Here is a 26,131-nt window from a genome sequence, read left to right as displayed (position 1 = left end):
GGGAGGGGAAATCAGCAAAGGCCCACAGGGGGATCTGAACTCATGAAAGATGATAATTAGGGTGAGCTGAGCAGCCAAGGAGTGGGAGGGAATTGTGGGCACAAAGAACTGCATATTCAAAGGCATGGAGGTGGGAAAATGCATATGGGGGACTTGTAGGTCAGTAGTGGCATGTCACAGGAAGGGGTTTGCCAAGAAATGGCCATAGATAGAGCTGGGTTGGTGGGCAGGGCTAGATAATGGTGAGCCTTCCTGGCTGAGGAGCAGAGATTTTATGTTGGAGGTTTCCTGAATCCTTGAAGGGTTTTTTTTTTTTTATTTTTTTTCTTTATTTATTTATGATAGTCACAGAGAGAGAGAGAGAGAGAGAGAGAGAGAGGCAGAGACACAGGCAGAGGGAGAAGCAGGCTCCATGCACCAGGAGCCCGACGTGGGATTCGATCCCGGGTCTCCAGGATCGCGCCCTGGGCCAAAGGCAGGCACCAAGCCACTGCGCCACCCAGGGATCCCCTCCTTGAAGGTTTTTAAACAGGAAATTGTCGGAATCAGAATCATGTTTCAGAGGATGACTCTGTGCTGCATGTGGAGCTCTGCTGGGCGAGACTAGAAGTAGTGAGACCACACTGAAGCTGCTGTAATATTCAAAGAAAATGCTCTGAGTGTCAGCTGGGAATGGAGAATAATAGGCTGGGAGAGCCATTCAGACCTGGAGTCCCTAAGAATTGGGGATCAAATGGATGTGGGAGTGAGAGGAAGTCTAGAATGATTCCAGTTTGGGTGGTCATTTGGGCCACTGGCCAAGAAAGGAGGCAGGAAGAGAAGCCATGTTTTAAGAGAAAGATGGAATGTCAAGTTTTGGGCATTTTGATTTTCAGGCATCTGGGCATCCAGGTAGAGGTGAGCAGTATATATGCTGCCTTAGCTTTATATGTAGAACATAGTGTTGGGCAGCAAATAGATAATAAATATTTGAGGGAATGAGTGGATGGCTAAAACCTCAATGTGGATGAAGTTGTCCAGGAGGAACATGACTCAAGGAGGATGCAGAGGGAAGAAGAGTCCTGGGGGAACATTGACTTACCTCACGGAGCCCCAAATGTTAGGAGAAGCTTCGTATTCAGAAATCATAAGCATATCGATCAAGAAAAGAAGATTCAGGGTATGGAGAAGAGTCATTTTCAGTACTGATGTTGGCTTATAAAATTTATAGACTAGCTAACCTTTTTCTTTCTTGAAAGTAATAGCCAACGTTTTATTGAGTACTTTCTGCGTGCTGGGCCCTGTGTCAAGAAGTTTCCTGTATTTCTTCACTTAGCACTCACGACCTGATGACAGTGGGATGCTAGGTTTATTCCTCTTCTAAAGATAAAGAAACTGAGGCTTGGAGACATTTATTGCTCAAGTCCTACAGTGTGGGTGTGCAGTGAGATCCCCCCACCCCCGCCCCGGTCAAGACTTGACTCTCAGCCAAGACTCTTTAGCACTCCTATCTCCCTATATTCCCAGCCATTTAAAAATTGAGGCTGTGGAAAAGGTGCTTTGGTTCTTAAGATAGTCATGTTGAGAGAATGCTATTTTGGAGGAACGTGGGAAATACAAGTTGCTGTGCTATCCCTGCCTATTTTTGTTTGTTTTTCCAATAGTGTACCTTCCACTTGTCTCATCTCATCTCTTATGATATTAAGCTGATGGCTTTCTCAAAGCTGCCAGCTCTAGGGGAGTGGTGGTCTGTTTTCCAGCCATTGCCTGGAGGATTTTTCTCCTTCTGGATGATCTGGTGAGAGCACTGAGATCAAGGATGAGCTAGTCCCAAGGTCAAATGGATGAACAGATCCTTTCTTTTGTTGGCCTGTGGAAGCCAAATTAGTAATTGTGGATGAAGGGATTCAATTAAATGCCTTCAATGAGCTAAGTCAACTAGGGACAGAGGTCAGTTCCTAAATGAAGTGAGGGCCTATCTGGACTCAACATACCCTTTGCCCTGGCTTTGGTGGCTTCAGGGCAGCTCTTTCAAGGATCGTGCAGGAGAAGGTCTACCAGGACTCCAATGCATTTATTTTTTTGAGCAGCTTGTTTTCCTCAGTTCCCATCCCATAGAGTAGAAAAAGCAATCTTTAGAGTCACACAGGCATAGCTTTGGCCTCTAGTTCCACTTCTGACTAGATGCACATACTTGTGCAATGATCAACCTCTCCAGATCTTTGTTTTTTAAGTCTGAAAAATGGATCTAGTAGAGCTTACCTGGCCATTCCCTCACAGTGGACAGGAAATGGGATACCAATTTTTTAGGCACTCATCATGGGGCCTGCTACTGTGAAATGCCCAATGTTTGTGAGCCCTTTTTCCTGAAGGTGATGGATGGTGTGCCTCCTAGATGATTTGTAGCTGGATACTTATTCCATTACCTCTGGAAATTCTGATATTTTCATTGAAATGAAATCTGATATTAAAATGGCCTCCATGTTTTGTCACCACATTGCAAAAGCTATCAGAAAATTTCCCAGAAATTTAGATTTCGTAACAACTACTTGCAAACCATTGCTTCTCACTGAGTGCAGGGGCACCTGATAGAACTCCATATGTGCACTTCCATATTACTTGTGCAGAACCACACAAACTGTATTTCAGTTTAAATGAAGAATACCCCTGACCCCTGAGAAAGCACAGGGGTGGTACAAGATGTGCAAAGCCAGGCTGACATTCACAGCCACACATGGACCTGTGGTCGAAGGTACAACACTAACTGGAACTTAAGCCAATGATCCTGTGAATCTGGGACATTTTTGGATGCTGGTCACCTTCCACAGGTAGATGTCCAGACAACTCTGAAGCTCACAAAGTGTGACGTGATGTGATGTAAGGTTGATATAGGGACAGGTCCTTGCAAGACCATGTGGGAGAAGACTGGGTTGCATCTTGACAATTAATTCTTCAAGATGTTCTCTCAGAGAGTCTTGGAATGGCAGAGTAAAAGATATAGAAGGTGCAGGATGTCCAGAATTTAGTTAAGGCATCCTCTGTCACTAGAATCTAAAATTAATAAGCACTGGATCAAAGAAAAGAACTATGATATCACTATAACAACAACAGCAGCAAAAATGACACATAATGCTAAGTGCATACTGTATGCCTGGTCTTGTTCTTGGCTGGGAGTTCATCTAAGTTTGGGCAAACATTCTAAAGGGGAGAAGACACAATAAATCAGAACATTATTTTGTATAATAGATGATATGTGCCATGTGAAACAGAAAGAAGACAGAGTGCAAGGTGAGGTCGCTATTGTTGTGTCAAGTAGGCAGTTATGGGGGGTTTCAGTGAGTAAATAACACTTGAGCAAGATGTCTGCTCAGATCCTGAGAAGAGCTTTCCATAAGAGGGAACCCCAAAGTGCCTAGGCACTGAGGCATAAGCATGCTTTACATGTTCAAAGAAGGGCAAAAAATCCAGGGTAGCTGGAATGGAGCAAAATTTAGGCAAGAACAGGGTGATGGGAAATGAAGTCAAGGAGCTAAGATTGAAGTTTCCTGGGATTACCAACTTGATGTTCATCCCACTGAAGGGCTTACTGTCGTCATCATCATCTTTCCTGTTTTTATCACTCTTTTCCTTCCTGTAACATTTTGCTAGGCACTTGGACAAGCACATGACTTTAGAATCTTCTCAGTCCTCATAACAACCCTTGGAGGCCGATTGAATGTTGTTCCTATTGCTCATACAGAAATCAAGGCTTAGGGAGGTGAAGTAATTTGTAAGTCCCCCCAGCTCAGTGGTAAAGGCTCAGTGCATTTTCCATCATGCTGGCCTGTGTCCACTTTCAAGGCAATGCTTGTCTGTGTCCAGCCTTCCAGATTTTGCTCAGAGCTTTTCAAATGAGAGCATTTGGGGAGATCTTGTGTATTCCCGTCATATTTCGTCTTCCTTCTTTCTGAGAATTGGTAAAAAAGGAACTAGCAGATGCAGCTTCTTTGGTCCTTCCTGTCATGGACTGCATGTTTGTGTCTTCCTCAAATCATATTTTAGAGCCTCAGCCTGCAGCAAGTTGGTACTAGGAAGTAGGGCCTTTCAAAAGTGATCAGGTTTACCTGGGGTCATAAGGGTGGAGCTTTTGTGATGGGATTAGCCTACTTATAAGAGAAAGAGACCAAGGTGTCCTCCCTCCTCCATGAGAAAGTGGCTATCTGTAAATCAGGAAGAGTTTTCACCAGGGCCTGAGCCTGGTGACACTTTGATCATGGACTTCCAGCCTCAGAACTGTGAGAAATGAATTCCTGAAGTCCAAGCCCAGCAGTCCATGGCATTTCTGGTAGAGTGGCCTGAGCTAAGACACTCCCATTCACTTTGCACAATATTTCCCTCCTGAGTTATGGCCAGGCGACTTTGTTCATAGCACCAAACTTCCCTGCATGCTTGGTGATTCTTAGTTGTGAATTTCTACCAAATTCTCCCATGCAGAGTGTGCCCTTTCTCTTTACTTGATCTTTGCCATCCAGCTGCTAATTTTTGTTTTCGTGTTTTTTTCTCTCCTTGGGCAATGTGTTGAGGCAGGATTTGTCAAGTGTTCATTGCTGCCCATGGAAGCTTTCCTTTTTTCTTTTTTTAAGGGATTTCTTTTTTATTAGAGAGAAAGAAAGAGGGTGAGAGAGTGAGCACAAGCAGGAGGAGCGGCAAAGGGAGAAGACTCTGCTGAGCAGGGAGCCCAATGCTGGACTTGATCCCAGTACCCAAGGATCATGACCTGAGCCAAAGGCCACCCAAGCGTCCTAGCCATGGAGCTTTCTTCCTCACTTTTATAGAAACTGCTGTGGTAGGAACTTTAGGTGTGCCACTGTCTGGTTTCTTTCTCTTGGGCAGAGAATGATGCTTCTCTGCCCCTCACATGAGAGGTTAGGTCCTGTGCACGGAAGTGATGTGTGCTGCTTCTGGGCAGAGACATTGCATTAGTGATGAGGAACCCACAGGGCTCTTCCCCTGATGGAGGCACAGCTTGAAGCATCTATTGAGATGGAGGTCCCATGAGCTTCACAAATGCTGAGCCACCACACAAAGGACAATGGTCACCCGTCCTAGAAAGCTGCCCAGGCTCAGGGGTATGAGTGTTACTGCATCAGGGTACTGTAATTGTAGGGTGTGTGTGTTGTCACTGTCAAGTTCCCCAGCCCATACGGAGGGACTCCACTTCTTCTGCAGATTCACATTGTCATGTCTGGCAATGCCCTGCTTTTTTGCTCAGCAACATGGTGTGAGGTTAGAACTGGAGACTTTTAAGCAGGCAGACTTGCACAGGATGACCCAGAACAAGTGACTTTACCTTTCTGCATTTTCTGCTTTTCTGCAGGTGGGAGAGATGTAGACCCACCTCTTGAGGCATTAGTGGGAATTAAGTATAGTAACACATACAAAGTGGGTGGCTTATAGTAGGTATTTATGAATGCTTGTTTTCTTTCCTCTTTTCCTGCACCATCGTTAACATCAAGATTCTCTGCCGATGTGTCTTCTCCCAAGGATTCCACTCCTTTCCCATCAACCAATGTTTCCTTGTTGCCAGGATTTAATGCCAAGTAACCATTTCCCCTGCCACATCCTCTGACTTGTGAATGATGAAATCGTCAGTTAGGCAAGGCGGGGATTGATCAGATGAGACGCCCAGCAGATGTCCAGAGAGTATGAGTCCCCACTGCTGCTCCGTCTTGCTTCCATGCCAGGTTTGTAATCTGTATTAGGAGAACATGGTCTGGTTGATTGCCCTGTAATAGACGCTCACAACATTAGCACTTGTTTCTCTTTCTCCTAGTTCTCTGCGATATTTGTTTTCACTTCCAATTTGCATTCCATTCAATTAGATGCTTGTTTTGACTCAGACAATGAGCTGGGCATGCAGGACACAGAGGTAGATTAAGGCAAATCTCCCGCCTGCAGGAAAGTCACTCTGGTGAGGGGAACAGATCTGTTAGCCAAGCCAGCCAGACACCCAACCAAGAGAACAAAACTCCAAATGCTGTGATTATCACAAAGATGTGAGCAGCTGCATGATAGAGAGAGAGGACTCAGAAGGAACTCGTGTGTTCTACTGGGTGCAGAAGTAGGAGAGGGATGAGGAAGGCTTTTTCCAAGAGGTTATGTTTCAGCAGAGTTTTGGTGGGTGAGCAGGAGTTTACCAATTAGAGTGTGGAGAAAGAGCATTTGGAAAAAAAGGAACAGGGATCCCTGGGTGGCGCAGTGGTTTGGCGCCTGCCTTTGGCCCAGGGCGCGATCCTGGAGACCCGGGATCGAATCCCACGTCGGGCTCCCGGTGCATGGAGCCTGCTTCTCCCTCTGCCTGTGTCTCTGCCTCTCTCTCTCTCTCTCTCTCTCTCTGTGTGACTATTATGGATAAATAAAAATTAAAAAAAAAAAAAGAAATCTCTTGGAAAAAAAGGAACAGCATTTGCAAATGCCCAGTGGTATGAAACACGAATAGCTTTGGGCAATAAATGAGATTTGGTATTTAACAGAGATAAAGGCCCAAGTGGGAAGTAGTAGGAGATGAGGAAGAAAGTTGTGCCAGGCAGACCAGGGAAAGATGTCACATTTATGAGTTTTATGGGTATTTATTAGAACTGATTCTCTTTGAAGGGTGCCTGGGTAGCTCAGTCAGTTAAGCATCTGACTCTTGGTTTTGATTCAGGTCATGATCTCAGGGTTGTGATATCAGGCCCAGTGTCAGGCTCTGTGTGCAGCACAGAATCTGCTTGTCCCTCTCCCTTTGTCCCTCCCCCTGCTTGTGCTCTCTCTCTCTTTCCCTCTAAAATAAATAAATAAAATACTTAAAAAAAAAACTGCTTCTCTTTGAGATTTACCTCTTATTTATTTATATTAGCCACAAACTCCAGTTATCAGAATTATATTTGTTGCCTTGCCTTATAATTTTGGATGTTGAGCCCTCATAGGTTTGGATGTAGTAGAAGGCTCTGGAGATGTGCTAGAAAGAACATTGAGTCAGGATAAAGATTGACTCATGTTTAATCCTGGCATGCTTTATTTGACCATGTTCTTGAGTAGTTACCAGGAGGTTTCTGGAACCTCTGAAATCATGCCTGCCTCCCTGAGCATCGGTGAGGATTAAAATGAAAGAAATATTTGAAAGACCCAGCTCAGAACTTGGCATCCCTTGGGTACTCAGTACATCTTCCATTTGGAGAAATCATTTACAGTAACTCCCTCCCCCACCCACAGTTTTGCTTTCTGTGTTTCAGTGCCCTGCAGGCAACTATGCAGGCAACTATGACCCAGAAGCAGATGATCCTCCTCCTGATGTGCAGTCAGAAGGTCAGTAGTAGTTTAACACTAAGTCATAGCACCTATGTCACATACTTTGTTTCATGTCATCACATGGGCATCTTATCTCACATCATCACAAGAATGGTTGGCACAGAACAATCAGATATTTTGAGAGAGAGATCACATTCACCTAAATTTTCTTTTTACAATATATTGTTAAAATTGTTCTATTTTATTATTAGTTACTGTTAATCTCTTACTGTGCCTTATATATGAATCAAACTTTATCATTGTTTTCTCTGTAGGAAGAAACATAGTACACAGAGGGGACTCCTAGGCATTCACGGAGGGGGTCTTGGAACGTAATCCCCACAGGTAAGGAGGGACTGCTGTATTTGTGTTTGGGAATTGTGTTCAGCTCACAGAAAAGCAGCTGAAAATCATTACGATTGATCTACAAAAATACAATTATGCTTTCTTTCTTTTTGAGAGAAGTTTTTGATTCTTTTTCATGACAAACCTTTCATTGCCCTCAAAGGAGGAAAACAAACTTCACGCAAAAAAAGAAACTTGAAACAGTATGACATTTCTGTGGTATCAAAACCTCAGAGGTCTTACCTTGAGATTATTTTGGTAAATCCATTTACATTTTTTACTCTCTCCTCCCCCCACAAATGTCATGTGTTAGAACACACTGCTGTTTTGACATCTCCATTGTGATATTTATTTTAAGCCATCAGTAGAGTTTTAAATATCTCAGCAGTGAACTCTGTCCTTTGTGGAAGGCAAACTAATTATTTGCCAAACTATTCCATAAAACAAGCCCCTGGTATTTGTTTTCTGGCATCTTGGGAAGGAAATGAAAAGCCAGTGGCTCTTTAAGGAAGAGGATGTGCAGTCAGACAAGAGCTCAGGAATTTGGAGTCTAACGTCAATGTTGTCTACCATGTTTCGAGAGGAAGTCCTAAGTTCCTGGAGAACAGCTGAGACCAGAGTTTCATACAAATGGTTTTGCAGAGGACTTATGCTAAACAAAAGTTTAGGTGGTAATGGATGAGATACAGGTTTGTCGTGGCAAATGTCAAGGGCTGACTGCGGTTTCATAGTATCATCTGATGGTTCCAGCAACCCTGTGAAATATGAGTTTCAGTCTAAATTTATAATTGTGGAAATGAGTCTTATTTTTTTTTAAAGATTTTTATTTATTTATTTATTCATGAGAGACAGAGAGAGAGGCAGAGGGAGAAGCAGGCTCCCTGCGGGGAACCTGATGTGGGACTCGATCTTGGGACTCCAGGATCACGCTTTGAGTTGAAGGCAGGCACTAAACCACTGATCCTGAGTTGAAGGCAGGCACTAAACCACTGATCCACCCAGGGATCCCCATGGGAACTGAGTCTTAGAGAAAGTAAGTCTCTTACTCAAGGTCAGAGGGCCAGGAAATGGAGAGCTGTTCCTGTCTGACACCAGACTGTATGATCTTAACCACCTGGTTCTGCTGCCTGAGGGTCTTTATGTTGTGTGACCTTGGACAGCTCACCTGGCCTCTCCTGAGTGTGTTGGTTTCTTCTTCCATCAGATGGGGAGGACAGTATCTCCAGTCTACCTCATAGTTGTGATGATCAGATATAATTCCTGAGGTAGAAACACCTAGAGAAAATAAGTGAAAATAGAACATTTGGGTCAATTGGGTTTTGAATGTACTGGCTTCTGTGTCTTACATCGTTCCCCACTCCCTCCTATCCCTTATCTGGCCATGAGTTTCCTGTCATAGATGGTCCCTGCCTTGGACCATAATACATGTCCCTCATACCGTTTTATCTTTATTCACATCCCCATCTCAGGCTTTTATTTCCTGCCTAACTTCTGAAGTTCTCACTGATGATCTCCTTGTTAGAGTTATTACATGTTTCCTGGTGAAAATAAGCATTCGAGGTTTCAGGGTACGTAGAAAAGAGATAACTGACCAGCTTGGGAGTTTAGTGGAGCCTCCTAGAGGAGCTGACTTGTGGGGGATGGGGAGGATTTCGATAAGGGGATAAAGGAGGGGGTGCAGGGCATGGCAGGCTTGTGCAAAGGCACAGCATGTTCTGGGAGCCCCCAGTGTTTGCACCAGATAAGGTGGGCGTGGTAGAATGTTGGGTTTGTTTGTTGAAAATTGGATGAATATTTGTTCCCCTTGTCTCTTCAACTAGACTGTTAGTCCCAAGGGAGCAAAGACTGCACCTTAACTCCATGCCCCTGCAGTGCCCTACCTGGGGATAGGTACAGAGATAAAGACTCAGCCTGTCGACTTATTAATACTCACATGCTAGAGAGCTGGGTTGTACTGAGTGAAATGGGCAGCATAGCAACACAGAAAGCACATAGGCTTTGGAGTTCTTCAGACCTCTCCAAGCCACTTACTCTCTCTGAGCTTCACTTTCTTCATTTGTGAAATGGGGGTGTGCATATGTACCTCAGAAAGGGGTGGACAGAGCAGATTCAGCCTGGGTTAGTTCTTATTGTTTGGCTGCTTTTCCTAGGAATTTATCCTAACTGGTTCATGGAGGCTCTGGCTTCACTGATGGCAGCTAGAGATGAGTTATCTAAGCAGAGAATTGCCAAAATTGGCCACAGCTCAAGTTCACCACTGCTGCCACACCAGGGGAAGCTGCTTTTCCATCTCTGTATCCTGGAGGTGAGAGTTTACTTTCTTGGCAGGTAAGTTAGAGGAGAACGCATGGATGCGGGAGAAGTTTTGTTTAATTACAGTCACCTCTGCCAAAGTCTGTGGGACTTGTTACAGGCTTAGAGGACCTAGGAAGTGTTGAGGCTAAATATTGTTCCTTTTAACCACAGCCTTTGACCATCCCTTGAGATTTCACCCTTTGTCTGCTAGAAAGTATGCCCTACAAGTGCAGGCATCTTTGGTTTGCATCCCAAGAGCCTAGGGCAGTTCTGGGGCTTAGAGCAGAAGCTCAATCATTTTGTTGATACAGTCAATGCACAGACGCTTTCCAACCACTTTCCCATATTTGCCCTCAAGATGGAATTAGCTAGATCATGTTGTCTCATCTTGTTACTTCTTTCTTCATTTGCATGTGCCTGTTTTTTGCTATAATATTATTAGCATGGAAGGTGGTACATAGGCAGGGCAACCAGGAATGGAGTTCTGTGACATCCAGACATCCAAGCAAGGCCTTGTTTACTGCCTGCTTCCTTTGGTCAAACTTGACATGAGTCCTGGGCCCAGATTAGCCACATGGCTGCAGAAACATAATGCTCTGTGGTGTTTGATTAGCATGCTCCCGATGTCCAGCTGACCTGTGCATGTGCCTTTGTTTAATGACTTGACATACTCTCAAGTAACTATTCCAAATGGATGGATTTATCTCCTTTTAATAAAGGATCCATGTGTAACTTTACAATTCATATTATTGATGGTGTCAGCAGTAGAGTCCCTCCCCTTCCAACCCTGAGAAACTGGGTCAGATCACCCGGCACCAAGCACCTACTATGTGCACTTGGTCAGAGGCACTCACTGTCCATTTTCTTTCCCTTCTTCATTGGTATTTATTTTGTCTTCAGGCACACAAATACATCTATGAAATGGATCCACATGTCTACGTGTGTACCTGTGTCTTAAAAGTTCTCTTGGCTGGTATTCTAAAAGACGGTTGAAATGATGGTAGCTGCATTAATCTTGAAAATTCACTTTCATTTGATTTTATTATTCAGTACAATGTGACATTTTCTTGTAAGGGATATTCCAATTTAGGATCCAGAAGGTGGGTTAGCACCATCATGATAAGAGTAATAACTTGCAAAAAAATATATAGAATTTTGGAAAGAATTAGTGGGTACAACTTGTCTTTCTGAGTTTTACTGTTAATTACCACTCTGCCATCCCTCATTCTGAAAGACTAACTCATTTCTAGCTAAGCTTCAGTTTACAGTGTGAGGCTGATGATCAGATGCAAGCCTCACATAGAGTAAGGACATCAGGAGAAAGGGCTCCTCTAGATGAAGCTCACTCACTGCGGTGGAGCATAATGAAGTGGGAATCTCAGGGATGCAGGCTGGAGTCTCCACTGGCTTTCTGTTTTTATTTCACAATCAATAAAGCCACGAATGAGAGAGAAATATATGTTGGTTACATTACTTTAAAATAGCCTGGCAAAAATATAATTTCTTATTGATTAGTTTCCCATCGAAGGCAAGGTCTGTGGAGAACAGAAAATTGACTGTTGAAAATTCTAAAATAAAGAAAGTAAATGAGGGAAGATGTTTAAATTTTTAAAAGGGAGTAAAGGGTGTAATCGATGTACTCGAATCTGCCACTTACAAAAGCGCCGCTGGAACTGAGATCTAAGTTGTTCTTGATCTGATTGACTAACTTTCATTCATGCCAATATTTAAAAATGCGAAATAGACTAACTGGCTTTGAAGAGCAAAGGCCATAGAAAGATGTTTTCAGGTATCCTGGAAAGTAACGAAATGTAGGAGTGAAAATTATTCTTGGAAATTTGAGGGTTCATTTGCTGTCTTGACTCTTTTTGGTTACAAGCAGTAGAAACCTGATTTGAGCTGGTTTAAACTAGTGGTCCTCAACTGGAAGAAATTTTGCCCCTCAGGGTATATTTGGCAATGACTGAAGATCTTTTTTTTGTCATGGTTGAGGGGTGAGAATGGCTATTGATTGACATCTAGTGGGTAGAAGCTGGGGATGCTGCTAACTATCCTACAATGCACAGAACAGCCCTCACTCAGGCAAAAAAATGTTGATGGTGTTGAGGTTGAGAAATCCTGGTTTAAGAAAAAAAAAAAGTGGTATTTGTTGACCCATAACTTAAAAATCCAGGATAGAGCTAGCTGGACCCAGATGTGCAAACAGTCATCAAAAGCATCTTCTCTCTGGCCTGCTACTTTCCCTGTGAGCTCATTCTTGGGAAGATTTTCCCCCCATAGTCCCAAGGCAGGATTCAGCAGTGACTCAAGGCTGCTACCAGCTCAGGAATTCTTGTGAAAAAAGAGCTTGTCTTTTTTATCGGTTTTCCCCCCAAGAATTCTGAGATTGACTCTCATTTGACTGGGCTTTGTCCCATCATTCCTGAACACTCACTGTGGGGTTAGAGTATGTTAACAGACCAGACCCAGGACACACACCTGCCTCTGACTCTGGGGGTGGGGTGTTAGATTGGTCCCAATCTAAATCACTTGAATTAAGAGGGTGGCAGGTGTTTCTCCAAAAGGAAAAATGGGGTGCTATTTCTGGAAGAGGAGAGAATAGATGCCGAGCAGCCAAACTATGGGTGTCTGTTACATTGATTCTCTGAGGAAATTCAGAGGAGTGGTGGCATAGGAGACACTCAGGACTCCTCTCCTCCATCTCTTTCCTCCTCTATCACCCAAAGTTATTTTTAATACTCCTATGATCATCTTTCTATCTCTTTTCATACCAATGTTACATTATAATAAGCTTTTCAGTGTACATATCCACCTGTTCCCCTAGTCTGTGAAGTCCTAAACACAGGAGTTCTGTCCAATTTACATTTGTATTCCCAACATCTTGCACAGTTTAAGATAAAACTTTTTTTTCCGTAAAGAGTGATAGCTAAAAAGTCAATTTGGTCTTTTCATACTATTGATCATTCCTGAAGCAGATGTTTATTTAGCAGCTACTATGTGCCCAGCACTATGTGTCAAGCCCTGAAGACACAGCAGGAAACAGTACACGTAGGATGGAACATTGCTGGGGTGGTGGCCATTTCTGGACAAGCAGCTGAAAATGAATTGCATGCTGCAAAGTAGAAGTTCTAAGAACTATGGAAACCCCAGTAAGGTCCACCTTAGAGTGGGAGTCTGTGGAAGTGATACTCAAAGAGGGCAGTCCAGAAGGTGGGTGAGAGTTAGTTTCACAGAAAGTAGGTGGAAGAGTTTTCTGTGCAGAAAGAACAGCCTGAACAAAGCCTTGAGATGGTGGTGGGGCACATGGTTGTGGTTTGCAAGATGGGGTTGCATTTCAGCTCTTATTTTAGGAAGGGTGGCCTCGGCTCTCCACCCCAATGCGTCCCTCAGGCAGTGATATTTAATTTCAAGGAACAGACACTCATTAAAAGAAAGTACAGTGAATAGGAAGTTTTATTGTCAGGACACCGAAGGTTCTCAGGATTCCAATGCAGTGGCTCTACCTCATAGGACTTGGAATGTTGTTAACCAACCATTGTCTCCATCTTGCTCTCTGGAGCTTATCTCTGCACATCTGCTCCATCCTCCTCACTGCAGATTGGCATCTGACATCAAGATCTCTTACATTTTGTTCTTGATCATTGTCCACTTGCCCATAGCTCTGGCTCTTCCTCTTCATGATCTTACTATTCCAGGTTCTAACACACTCTGACCAATTCAGCCTCTGTCTCCATTGCAAATTTCTAAATGTCAGAATCGGATAGGCCGCGGGAGGTGGTTAGCATCTGCTCCGGTCCAGTCAACTGATGCCAGGTAAGGGGTGTCACATGGGTGCCTCTGCCATGTGTAGGCTAGAGAGGGGATGTGGTGAGGAAAGGATGCCAAGGGGGCAGAACTCACGGACCTTTCTGGAGTAGTGTGGCAAGACACTGAGGATGATGACGACAGTGTTGAGCTGGTGCTCAAAATGTGCGCAGCTTCTCCACTAGCATTATTCTGGGTAGCCTGTTTAACACAACCACCAAGCAAAGGATTAATGTTTTTCTCTTTTACCAAGGAGATAACTAAGATACAGTAAGGCAGACAAACATTGCTTCCAATGTTGTATTTGTGAAATGTTAATTGTCTAACATGTCTGGATTCTAACCTCCGGGGAAATGTCACCCCCAGAAAATTGTCTGGGGTATACAGCCACAGTAATTCTCAGCACACCGGTCATTCTCTCTTCACTCAGAATACTCGAACCATGCTTGTGTTCTTCTGGTTTCTCAAACACATGGCCTTTGCACCTGCTGTTTCCTCTACCAGAAATGAGCATCTCTCCCATCTTGACTTGGTTGACCTTTTTGTCCTTCAGACAAGCTGAGACATTATCTTCGAAGCAAGGTCCTTCTTTACTCCTTGAGCAGTATTGGTTTCACCCTATTTTTTCCTGGCTCCTGGCATCCTGTTCTTTTCACTTAGCTTTTATCAGAATTTATAATTTTGTATGTTGCGCACAATTATTCTGCCTAGATTGTTGATTCTTTGAAAGGAAGGAATTCTCTGTGACTGGCATCTGGTAGGTGCCCAATATCGGTTAAATTGATCAAGTAAATGTAATTATCCAGAGGGAAGATCCTTTGGAAATGCTGTTTACAAAGTGTAAAATCTTAAGTTCTTGTTTAAAATGATCCCAGCTGGGCAGCCTGGGTGGCTCAGCAGTTTAGTGCCACCTTCCACCCAGGGCCTGATCCTGGGGACCTGGGATCAAGTCCCACGTCGGGCTCCCTGTGTGGAGCCTGCTTCTCCCTCTGCCTGTGTCTCTGCTCTCTCTCTCGCTGTCTCTCATGAATAAATAAATAAAATCTTAATAAAATAAAATTATCCCAGCTTTCTGTGGAGGCAGGAGAAAACCTTATGTGGGGATAACTGTGACGTTTGCTAAGGTCATTAGATTAAAGATGCCCATGTCACTCATACATGAATTAGGACGATCCATTCTCTTCTCTGTGGTTTTTCTTTTCTGTTATTTTGGGAAGATTCACAGGGTCAATCTGTAGCAAAATTTGGGGAAAGTCAAGGGAAACTAATGTTTATTGACAAGCCACTAATGGCCAGGCATTTGTGAAGTACCATCTCATTAGATTCTCTTGATAATCCTTGTAGACAGTCTCCTTCAACCTCAATGCCACCTCTACTGCAGAGGCTGGGGAGCCAAAAAGCACATTTCCTGGACTCCTGCGTCTAGGGTCCTGGCTATGACTCAGGTTCTGCAACTTAATGCACTTCCATGAATCTTGAATGTGGACTGTGTTAGAGCAGAGGGGGGTAGCCCCTCCCCATCCAAGATGTAGCCCATCTTGCTGGTGGGGTCGCTCCAGAAGCAGGGTGTTCTGCAGGCTTTTGCTCTAGTAGCAGCGCTTGTAGATTCCCCCTGTCATCGTAATGTAGGGATATTTGGGGAGCAGGTGTTTGTTCTTAAGAGGTCCAACTCTTCGAGTGCTTCCATTGGTTTTCTAAGTCGCCTTACCCCGGTAATAAATTCCTGCTTTCTGCTTCAAGGAGCTGGAGGGGTTTCTGTTGTGTGCAACTGATCACTACCTGAAAACTGGTTCCCCACACCTTGCTCCGAACCCTTCTTTTACAGATAAGGACATGAGGTCCGAGAATCAGAGTTCGCGTGAATTGACCTGGTTTCCACAACAGGTGAGAGGTGGAGAACTTGAAAGCAGACCAGCTGTTTCCTTTTGCCCATCTTCCATGCTGCTCCCCATTCTTTTTTGTGGGCCTCTTTTATCTCTTTCTCTTTCTCTCCTTCCATATCCTTCTCCCACACCACATTTTGTTCTGGACAGGTGGGATCTGGCAGGCCATTCCAAGGCCTTAGGGCCATGATATAACCCATCCCAGTCATTTTTGAGCCTTTCAGGGGGCCAAAGGGAGAAGGTGATGCCGAGCCCTGGGGCATGCCTCCTAAATGGAATCCCAGAGTCTTTGGCCGCTGCCTGAGGCGGAGGGTGAGGGGGGCAGGGAAGAAGTGAATGGAGGGGCTGCAAGGATGGTCCAGAAGAAACTTGGGTTCTCCTTTCTCAATTATCCTGGCCTGATTTCCTCTAGGCATGTGCTAATCTTCCCAATTTGCTGACAGGGGCTTGCCCCAGGGGGTAAGCTTCCTAAAGCTTTGGATTCAGGTTTATAAGCCTGTTGGAGCACAACCCCCCTTTCTAACGGACCCCCAAGAGCTCTCCTGTCAGATTCTAGACATGCCGGCTAATTCCTTTCTATAGATTCGCCTGGCTTTATTAGGAGTAATGGTATCGAGGGTATTTTTCTTTATAGACATTATAATTAGTAATTGTTTTGAAGGGCAATCGCTGTTAAACTACTTATTTTTTCTTTTCCTGGAGGACAGGACAACTTCCAAGACTGATTATTTCACAATTGAAATTCCATGTTTCCCAGAGGTAGATTTTTACAGCGGTTGATAGAAGCAAAATTCTTTCTTTTTATTTTTTTCCATTACACATTCAGACACAGACACGCACACATACACACAGACACACACACAAAAATGTTCCTGGGAAGGGAAGTGGAAAGACAAAGCCTCCACTGAGTGTTCAACGGCTTTTATAGACAGTCGCCTGGCTCTTCGGCTAATGGGATAGATGATAAATGCTCCCAAGATACCATTTCAGTCAATTAATTAGTTAATGTTTAAAGATGGAATGTGTCATGTAGAGAGAGAACATTATGAGTTTCTTAACAAAAAAGACTTAAAGTAAGAAAAAATGGGAATGAGAAGATAGTGCAAGTTCTGCCTTTGGACTATAATGTCTCACTTTGGTCCTATAGCTGTAAGCAGCTCCCCATTTTCTCCTCAGGAGAAAGTTCCTTACTCGGGTTAGGAAGTTTCAGGATAGTCAATATGGTTGAGGTAACTGATTATTTTCTTATCAGTGGAACTTGAGTAGGGAATATCCAGAGCTGAGTGTGTTGTTTGGGGCTCCAAAGCCAGGTGGGAGCAGTTCTCTAAAATCAGTCCTGCTCAGAAATGACTGGAAGATAGGGCATGGCACACAGACCCTATCTTTAGGAAGCCCCAAGTTTCAAGATCCAGAAAGTAAAATCCATTCCTTTCTTGTGAGGCTCTTGAGCTTTGAGCTGAAGACAAGAAGCAAAGCAAAGAGTGAGACCCTTGGGTGAATATTACCCCAAATGATATTCATAAAAGGAGAGGGTCCCAGAAAAATAATAACTACCAATGGGGCTGCGGGATCTGGTTCCCATGATTTTGCACCACCCACTTCCATGCTGGGTGGGTGGTCACATTAGTGAAAAGGTTTGGGGTGAGTGCAGACAGCTGCATAAAAAAATGGAGTTCGGCAAGTCCACCTGCTGCAAACATCACCTGCCTGTATCACCTACTCTGCTTTGACTTCATTTGCTTATTGAGAGTATCCTAGAGAAAAGGCATGCATCAGAGAAGTACAGACACAATAGTTTCTTTTTTTCTTTTCTTTTCTTTTTTTTTTTTTTAGTTTCTTGAGATTTCCATTCTATCCAGTTATTTGACAAATTAGCAATGTTTGATTTGGAAGACAGGTCCCAGGTATGACATACTCATGATTGTGGGCTGATAAAAGACTTTTTCTTTCCTTGTCACAGCTGTGCAGACATTTTTCATGAACAGAAGTTGGAAAACAATTGATTAAAGCATAATCTCCTGTCTTCCCACACAGTACCTGGAAAATTTCAGGCTCTTGGCATTAGGTAGTTCTGTGGTCAAAAGTCAGGCTGTTACCTCCTGGCTGTATAAATGTATGGAGTTTTCTGACCTGCTCCAAGCCGCAGCTTCCTCATCTTTAGGTGGGGATAATGAAAATACTTATCTTGGGGGAGGATTCAAGAGGAAGTTATTTATTCACTCACTCCACAAATGTCATGGCAGGTGTGTGTTGGCATGTTGGTCTCACGAGAGTCAGGCAGGAAACTTCCTTGCTTTCATGAAGTTTATATTCTCACAGGGAGGCAGACAAGAATTAAATTAATTAAAAGTGGCAGTAGACTCTGAAGAAAATATGGTAAAGGAACCTGGTGGAGAATGGGCATGGAAGGTGGGCAACCTGACTAGAGAGGACCTTTCTGAGAGGACACTGAATTGAGCAGTGAGGGATAACAAGGAGTGAGACATGAAAATATCTGGACCAGAGCATTGCCAGAGAGGAAACAGCAAGCACAAACAACTTGAGGTAGGAAGAATATAGAGAGGGCCAGCGTGGATGTAGCATGTTAAGTGTTACGGGAGCATGGGCAGAGAAATCATCAGGGGGCCAGATCAAGTAAGATCTCGCAAGCTGCAGTCAGGAGTAAAACCTCATTCTCTACCCTGGTGCCTGGCCCAGAGTCAGCACTCACTCATCTGTTTCCTCTCTTAACACCCCATTTCCCTTAAAGTAAGTTGAATTTTGGTCAAGGTATCAAGTTACCATATGACTTCTTCTTCCTCTCCCAGAGCTGAGAGGATCTATTAGGTTAGTGACAAAAACGTCACCTCTGTTCACCATGCCCTAGACCATGGGAAGGAATGGAAAAGGAACTTCATGTGTCTTGGAGGGAGGATCCGAGATGATTAGGAGACTGTGAGTCCCTACTGAGTGCAGAATATGAGACATTAATCAGTTTGGATTTAGGGATCTATAAATGAGTCTCCACCATATTAACTAAAATACAGTATAACTTATATGAGCTGGACTTCAAGAATCAGGAACATATAACAGGACAATAACAATAACAGGACAAACACTCCATCCTTTGCTCTTAGAAGAGGCAAAGACAAGGAATATGAGTGTTAGCAAATACTTTTTAAAAATAAAAACCCCACACTCCACAAAGATCTCTGCTGATTCAAAGCTAATTTCTAACAGCATCTTTAGTCCTCTGGCCTGCAAGATGCTCATCTCTCTCAGACTCAATTTCTTTGGGGGAATTTATTTACAGTGGGCAGCAATGTGGGCTAACCTATTGATTCTTTTTCCAAGGAATAAGGGAGGAAATAAATGGCATTTTCAGTTTTATCCCTTAGCTAACCAGAAAAAAAATCCCCCCAAACAAAACCACTGTGTGCTGAGTCCTGGTTAATCAAGTTTTTGTCATGGTTGGCAGACAAAAGCTGAACAGATTTCTTCCAAGTGTGGTGCAAAATATGACTGGATTTTTCTATAATTTTGTCATTGGGACCAAAAGAAGAAATCACATCAATCAGAGATAATTTCCCTGGGCTTCCCAGAGGGGTATTAAAGGAAGAGTGAACTCCCTGTTGCTCTGAAGTGGCAGCGAGTGACCGTCCAACAGATGAATCGAACAGATGGGAGGAAGTGTCAATGTGAAATTGATATGCACCCTGGTGATTGAAAAGGAGAAGCTGTTTAGATAGTAATGCAGGGGAAGCATAGAGTGGAGATCCTGCCGGATACCAACGGCCTGCTGTACCCTTCCTTTGGCATCTGGAGAATGACAGAGTATGGGGAAACATTTGGCCAAAACCATGCTAGAAATAATTAACAATGAAATTAATCACTTTAATAAACATTCATTAAGCATCTACTATATGCCAGGTACTTTGCTTAGGTGGTAAGATAAAGAAGTATATCGGGCTTCTCCTCTCCCAAAGGTCTGTCTTCAAGGTGATGGTGGGGGGACAAATGAATAGAGGCAAGGGACATCAATGATTAAATTCAGCATGATGAGGACCATGACAGAGGGGACCCAGAGCTCTGGAGGTTCAGAAATGGCTTTCTAGAGAAGACAACTGGGATAAAATATTTTCTTTTTTTTTTTTGATAAAATATTTTCTAATTATAAAAGTATTACATGCTTTCTTAAATTGAGATCCTGTATTAGTTATCCCTTTATAACAAATCACCCCAAAACTCAGAAGCTTAAAACAATTTACCCTTATTATCTCATGGTTTTTGTGGGTCAGGAGTCTGGCTGTGGCTTAGTTGGGTCCTCTGCTTCATACTTTTGCAGAAGGCTGCAATCAGGTGTTGGCCCAAGGTCTGTTTCTGGTCTCATCCAAAGACTCAACTGGGGAAGTATCCATTTCCCAGCTCAGTGTTTGTTGGCAGCATTGAGTTCTTTGCTGGCTCTTGGCCAAAGGCCACCCCCAGTTCCTTGTCACATGGGTTTCTCCCACACAGCAGCTTGCATTATGAAAGCATGCAAGGTGGGAAGATTATAAAGTGTGCTAGCAAGATAGAAGTCATAATTGTTTCTAACTGAATCATGGAAGCCACACTTTTCACTTTTGACTTAGAAGCAAGTCCTACTCAAGGGAAGAAATTACACAATGTCTTGAACACAAAGAGGTGGAGGTCATTGGTGGCATGTCAGAAGCTGTTTATTGCAGATTCCAGAAGTGGATCCTGGAATGAGAACTCATTTTAAACTGATCTGTGAGGAAGTGTTTCCAGGAAAAACAGAAGCAAGTGTGTGATAACAAGCAAAATCCTGCAGAGGAGAACTTTGGCTCAATCTACAGAGGAGATCTGCAGACAGTACATTTTAGATTTATTCTTATCAAGGGACAAGGGAGGTGGAGTATTTCTACCTCTGCACCTGCCATTCTTTGGATAAGGGCTGCTTTTGTGGGACATACATTCCCAGGAACTTGTGGCTCTCCAAGCACAAAGAGAAAGTGAGTTTCAGTAGCCCAGTAGTTGAGAGTGATGGCACATGGGGACTGGTATGCATATCAGTGTCAGAAAGATCTTCAGGATGGCAAAGCAGTGACAGTGTCTGCTACTCATGTTCATTGTAAGAAATTGTGAAAATATAGGCAGTATAAAGGAATGGATAATTCTGCAGGAGTAACTGCTGCAGAAGTGAATCTTAAAGGCTGAGCAGGAATGAATCCGGGAAAAAGAGATGGGAGGGTGATGTAGGCAGAGGAGAATCAGAGAGGGAATTATGGAAGTGAGTGAGCACAGTACTGTACAGGAACACTAAGTTGATTACAAAAATAGGTTCTAAGTAAGCATAGGGTAGGGATCCATAGACCACAGAAGGGGTTTGTCTGGCCTGCATATGTTTAAAATTTTTGAGCCAGTACAAAAAAATGGCAGATCCTATAAAAAAAATCTGAATTTCCTGATTCATATGAAAACTTGGAAGCACTTGCAGTGCTGAGTCTGTATTCCTGCTGGAAAAAGGGGCTGGGCCTGTAGAATTGCTCTGTTTTCAAATTGGGGCATAAATTGGGGCACACTTGCTGTTTTCTCTGGGTCCAGGACCCTCTGCTGTGTCCCTGTATACCATTGAGATTGGGACCCCTAGTCTGAGTGTGTCAGGGGAAGGCTTCAAGGGGAGGCTGGCATGAGCTACATCATTTAGGGCCTTAAACATCATGCTGAGTACTGAGGAGCATGTCCTGGGGCACTAGGGAGTCATAGAATATTTAAGTAGCAGATGATATTGTGAGATTGGTGCTCTAGAAAGTCCTCACCACTTGACCTGATTGACCCAACAAACAGATCTGGGGATAGCTATGGTCTACATCAAAGACTTTAAATGGATCTCACATGTTCAGAATTAGGTTGATTAGAACCCTGTTCTTGACATACTGTCAGAACTTACCTAGGAATTATTCTCTTTAATTGCCTAAATATTTAATAATCTAATAAATGCCCTTGCATGTATCACCCAGCCCAGGTGCTATAACATTGACAACAACCTATTCCTAACTCACCTGTTTGTGGGATTTTCTCCTTTTTGTTCATCAACCATTCTCCATCAGAGTAAATTGGTAAAGGTTAGATAAGCTTGGAAGTCACCTGATCGGGCTATTTTTAAAGAATCTTTGCATCCAATCATGGGAAATGCACTACTTCTGTCAGCAGCCAATTTTAGTTAGAAAGTTGAGCTTGCCCGTAACACCTGTCCCCTGATTCTAGCTGTGCTGTTAACTTCCTTCCATTTACCTGGAATCTGGTAAACATCATCATCATTCAACATGCATTAAGCTCTTGCCTTGGATAAAGCACTGTGGGGAATGCCAAGGTGGTTAAGACAAGGTTTTCTGCCCCAGTGGAGTTCAGAGTTTAGTAGAGAAGACAAATACACAAATAATTGTAATACAATGTCAAGATTGCCTATGTACTATAAAGAGAGGAACAAGCAAAGTGTTATTGGAATTCAGGGAGAGAGGCAGAGATTAATTCCTGATAGAGGAATTTGGAACAGCTTCACAGGGGACGTAACCTCTGGGCTGTGCCTTGCTGGGAGGTAGAGATGATGGTTGTGTAGATTGAAGAGGGAGGATGGGCTGGTGCTATCCAGGCAGAGGGAACAGCGTGGACAAAGGGATGGGGGTTGGAAAGCACAGACTCTGTGGCACCCAGAGATATGCTTACGGGCATAGGCTCTCATTGAAGAGGAGTCCAGATGTAGGAGTCAAAAGTTGTGGTGAATGCAGTGGCAGAGGAGGCCACAGCCTTAAATGGTGTAAATTGCTCACCTGCCAATCCGTCTTCCCCTCTCTGTCAGCTTTATGAATTCCTCCATCTCCCCCTCCAGAATATCCTCCATACTTCCCCGGTTTGACCTCCTCATGTACTCTCGAATCTCCCTGGGCCTACTTCTGTCATAGGCGTTAGCTCTGTCCTGCCTTGTCATGTCTGTGTTAAGATGGTGCGTTTATGTTTTGGTCTCCTTCACAAGACCATGAGCAGTTGAGGGCTGGAACCATGGCTATCCCACCCTATCAACAGTACTTAGCATTGTGCCTGGCATACACTAGGTACTCAATATGTAGTTGTCAAGTGAGTGAATGCTTCCTATTCTGGTCCAGTTACTCATTTCTCTCAATCATTGTCTTGCCCACTGGACTTAGAATGTGTGTTTATTTATTTATTTTTAAAGATTTTGTTTATTTATTTATGAGAGATACAGAGAGAGGCAGAGACACAGGCAGAGGGAGAAGCAGGCTCCCCACAGGGAGCCCGATGCAGAACCTGATCCCGGATCCCAGGATCACACCCTGAGCTGAAGGCAGACGCTCAACCCCTGAGCCACCCAGGCGTCCCTGAGAATGTGTGTTTAGTTCCCTCTACTTTGCCCTCAGCTGTCACTCAAGGTCTTGACTTTGTCTTATTCGGGAGTATATTTTCATTTTATGCATTACCTCTGGACACAGATTCCAGCTCCCACTGGCCCACCTGCAAAGAGATGGTTTGGACAAATCTCCTTTATTCTGCCAACCTGCTCTGCTTTGAGCCCCAGTATATGATCCCTCGGGCATTTTCCAATTAAACATTTATTGAGTGCCTACTACATGCCAGATGAGGGCAGCCCAACAATACTCCTAGACTGACTAAGCTTGACTGCATCCCTATATCTAACCTGAAAGACTGAGGGGCTGGAGTACATAGCAAGTTTCCATGGAGGAGAGAGGCCTGAGGTGTCAACCAGATTAATTCCTCCCTTGCCACAATTAGATGAGCAGTTGGGTCCTTCAAGCGAGTCCTGATGGCAGCTATCTCTTCCACTGATCATCAGGAATCTATCTGGGCTCTTGGGCGGGGAACGAGAGATTGTAATTCTGAAGTGGAACAGAAAGAAATGTAATTGGATCAATGGGCTGTTAATGATGCTATTGAACAGCTTTCTGCCAGAGCTGGGTTGTGAATGGGGCTGGCCACAGAGAACCTGGCCAGGCCATGTGAATGCCCAACTTTGACACAAAGCATCCTGTAGACTGTAAAGTGTTTTTTGTATGCATGATCTCATGTAATTCGTTATAATCTTCCTTGGCCAGAGATGAAGTTTAGGGTGTCAAAGCAGGCACAGTGGACATTTGGCTTTGTGTGTGGGGATGGGAGGAGAGATCCATGTGGACATTTGTACTTTATGGGTTGGTTGCCAGCATCAGACAACCTTTTGTTTGTTGCTGCATGGTTTCTGATGGGGGAGAAATGGGAAGCAAAGTGAATACCTTTCATAGGATGATGGCTGAGTAAATTATGGTGCATATTCTCATGGACTAGTTTGTGCCAATGGAGGAGAGCGCAGTAGGGCTCTATCAGGTGACTTGGGGAGCTTTCTGGAAGGAATTGATATGTATGATATGATCCCATTTCTACAAAACACACAGTGACAACCCATGCTCATATATGTCCATATGTCTGCCTCGAATTAAATGAGGATGGGGAATATATGGAAAGTCAGTGACTGAGCTATTGATAGAGGGTTTGCAGGCAGGACAGGTTTTGGGATAAGGATGGAAATGAGAGGGACAAGCAGGCAAGCAAAAAATAAGGAAATAAAAATGCATGCATGCTCTCTCTCTCACACACACACACACACACGGCATTTTCAGACATATGGATGGATATATGTATCACACAAAATAACTGAAAAAAATGATCAATGAATATTATTTTTATTTCCATAACATGTATCAGTGACTGACTCTGCCAGGCACCATGCTTGGCATAGGTGATTCAGTGATAATGCCTAGGACCCATCCTTTAGAAAGTGCTTTGTAATCTATCTAATTGCAATGCAAACCAGAATGGTTTGCAATTCCAGCTACACATTAGAGTAGTCACAGGAGATCTTGAAAAATCCCAGTGCCAGGGTCCACGCCCCAGACCAATTAAATCTGAATCCAGAGTCTGGGCACCTATTCTAAATTTCCTCTGCTATGAGGGTTGAGAACCACTGTCTTAGAACCTGAATTCTAATACCTTTAGACATATTATTCTAGGCCAAAATATGTATTAATAACTCTAGGCTAGGCTTTTTGCAGACTTTGCATTTGTTTAACAAAATGCCAAAGCTAAAGCAAAAATGATAAATCAGCTTTGGCCCTTTGTAGGTAGCTCCTGAATGTCTGGCCAGTGCTGTCATTCCAAAGCTACTAAGCTAAAGGGTTCTCAAGCAGAGGGGGGATGCTCAAGCATGGGTGGAGATTGAGAAGGGGGGGTCCCAAGTCCCCACCCTCTGCTGATGGTTTTTCTTTTCTTTTCTTTCTTTTCTTTTCTTCTCTCTTTTCTCTTCTTCCTCTTCTTCCTCTTCTTCTTCTTCTTTTTTTTTTTTTGGCTTTATGGTATTCAGATAAAAGCAGCACTTGGATTAATCGGGGACTCTCCCTCCTCTAAGATGTTGGTGCTTGCTAATGAATTGTTTTCCCACTTAAAAATACACACTCACATCGCTTAAGGAGACTCAACAGGTGAAGCCCAGTAATTAAGCATCTCTGCAGGAAGGGGAATGGAAAGCAGCATCTGGTTCTCTTTAACCATGCCATTAATCAACCCCACCTGCACAGGAAAGATGAGGCACCAATCATGACAAGCCCAGAGGACAGGGCTGTGCTCCTCCTCAGGATTTTCACTGTCCCACATTTCAGAGCTATGGAAGGCCGTTTATGTGCTCCGTTTGTGCACGGAGGACCTGGCAGTGTGGATGCCGGCAGGAAAATGAAAGTTGCACTCACCCTGCAGGGGGAGCCTTTTTTTTTTTAATAAATTAATTTTTTATTGGTGTTCAATTTACCAACATACAGAATAACACCCAGCGCTCATCCCGTCAAGTGTCCCCCTCAGTGCCCATCACCCATTCACCCCCACCTCCCGCCCTCCTCCCCTTCCACCACGCCTAGTTCATTACCCAGAGTTAGGAGTCTTTATGTTCTGTCTCCCTTTCTGATATTTCCCACACATTTCTTCTCCCTTCCCTTATATTCCCTTTCACTATTATTTATATTCCCCAAATGAATGAGAACCTCAGCCATTAGAAACGACAAATGCCCACAATTTGCTTCAACGTGGATGGAACTGGAGGGTTTTATGCTGAGTGAAGTAAGTCAGTCGGAGAAGGGGGAGCCTTTCAAGAGGGAGAAGGCCTATTGAAGCTTAGGCAGGCACACTATGACATCACTTCTCTGAGATTTAATTGGTCAAAGCAAACCACGTGGCCAGCTCAGATGAAAGAGGGCAGAGGAATAGACTCCCTGCCTTCCCAGGAAGAGGAGCAATGTTGCATTATAAAGGCAAGTGCATATAGGGATGGGAGGTTTCAGTATAATTCTGATTTTGCTCATAAGTACCACCAAGACTAACCATTGCCATTTTCTAGTCCAAAAAAGCAGCAGACCCGCAACATTCCTGGGGATCCTCACATGCCTGTTACTTGCATTTCCATATTTATATAGAACTTCAAC

The 26,131-nt window shown here is 43.7% G+C and overlaps 1 long non-coding RNA gene across 2 annotated transcripts in view; it reads left to right on the top strand.

Annotated features, from left to right (window-relative positions):
* LOC121488277 overlaps nt 1–26,131 on the top strand; it is a 106,128-nt gene that overhangs the window by 13,286 nt on the left and 66,711 nt on the right. The window contains exons 2-4 of one of the 2 annotated variants that reach the window (XR_005987008.1): nt 7,233–7,305; nt 7,563–7,632; nt 9,783–9,960. This is a non-coding gene — a long non-coding RNA (uncharacterized LOC121488277). The remainder of the gene's footprint in view (nt 1–7,232; nt 7,306–7,562; nt 7,633–9,782; nt 9,961–26,131) is intronic. The other variant, XR_005987009.1, reaches the window with a different exon arrangement.

This window comes from Vulpes lagopus, chromosome 3, assembly GCF_018345385.1.
Source record: "Vulpes lagopus strain Blue_001 chromosome 3, ASM1834538v1, whole genome shotgun sequence".
NCBI classification, from domain to species: domain Eukaryota; kingdom Metazoa; phylum Chordata; class Mammalia; order Carnivora; family Canidae; genus Vulpes; species Vulpes lagopus.
This window is presented reverse-complemented; position numbering and strand designations above follow the sequence as displayed.